The 1,704-nt window shown below is 20.7% G+C and overlaps 1 pseudogene; it reads right to left on the reverse strand.

Annotated features, from left to right (window-relative positions):
• The window catches only part of LOC107625408, a 39,895-nt pseudogene that overhangs the window by 8,447 nt on the left and 29,744 nt on the right, over positions 1 to 1,704 (reverse strand).

The raw sequence follows: 1,704 nt of genomic DNA on the forward strand, positions 1-1,704 counted from the left end.
TTATTTTTATATTTTAAGAAAATTTTAAAAAAAAATCTAAAAATATTTAAAAAAAAAACTCAAACAAATAAAAAATAAGTTATCTGATTCATACTTAAATAATTTATGTGTGCTTTTAATTTTTACATATTACCAATAATTTACATTATCAACCAATTAAAAATTTAATATGTTGTTAAACAATCATAAATAACCATCCACTATATATTGCAATAAGCTCTTTATGTTCCGCTTTTCTAAAATTTATTATTTACTAAATATAACTTTAAAATACGAAAGTGGTAATATATAACATTTGAAAATCATCTTTTATTTCAAAACAAGAAAATTATAGTGAAGCGTTAATTTATCTTAAAGTATTAAATTAAATTATCAATTTTTAATTTAATGTAATTACAATAATAGTTATTCATTATTAAGTAGATATGATTACGAATATAAAGGGCGACACTTAAGAAATTTAAGATAAAAGCAATTATAGAAATATGACTTAAAATAATACTATATGATTAACAAAATTTATTATTTTTGTCAATACTTGTTTGACACTCTAAATCTTAAGTATAAAATAAATTTTTAATTCTAAACTCTCAATCTAAATATTATATAAATAAAATATTTATTAATATTGATAAAAAAAATTAGTCTGTTTGTAACATTTTTCAAAAAATTGTTTACATACGGTATTTAACTACCTATGATGCACTATTGAAAACAAAATAAATGTACCTTGTTTACGGATGACAAGTAACTTTCACCCCAGCCACCATTGGGAAGCTGCTTTGACAGCAAAAATTCACACGCTTTGCGCAATGCACGACAGTTTTGGTAGTTCTTTCCACAAGCCATCAGTCCCTCTGCACCCATCCATGCACCTATAGTATAACAAACCCCCCAACAACCGTACCTGTATAATTAAGGGGTTAGCATATAATAACCACATTTGGTTACATCTTGTTTTGTCCTTTATGCCCTTTGAGGAAATGACTTCTTTATTATGACTACCTTTAAGTTTATATATTACTAATTATGGATGATAGTACCCCATTTTATTTTATTTTTTTAAATTCTATGGATTCATAGATTCATAAATTAATGTATTTAGAATGGAAATTATTTATTTCAATTTCATAATAATATTTAGGGTAAAAAAAGTACTGTTATGTTATGATGCCTAATATTTAAAGTGAATTCTATTTAGTTTTTAACATTTTAATCGTTTTATTTTTATCTTAAAATATTTAAAGTGATATCAATATTATTTTACCGTCAAATTTTTTCGCTAATAGTTAACGAAATTGATGTACTACTATTAATAATATTTTTATTAAAGCTACATTTGCTCAATCCCTATTTTACCTTTATCCTCTTAACAAGTTTAAACCTTATTTTTTTATTTCTTTTTATGCTATTAATTTTTTAAAAGAAGTTTGAAGAAGAGGAAAAAAAGAGTAAGAGAATAAGATTTAGACTTATTAAAAAAATAAAAGTAAGAGAGAAAAATAAACAAATATAACTTTAATAAAAATATTATTAATATATAATACATCAATTTTATTAATTATTAATAAAAAAATTGATAATAAAATAATATTAATATTATTTTAAATATTTTAAAATAAAAATAAAATAATTAAAATATTAAAACTAAAATATATAATTATGTTAAATATTAAAAATCAAAACAGTATTTTATTCTAATAT

The sequence above is a fragment of the Arachis ipaensis genome, chromosome B02 (genome assembly GCF_000816755.2).
Source record: "Arachis ipaensis cultivar K30076 chromosome B02, Araip1.1, whole genome shotgun sequence".
Lineage (NCBI taxonomy): Eukaryota > Viridiplantae > Streptophyta > Magnoliopsida > Fabales > Fabaceae > Arachis > Arachis ipaensis.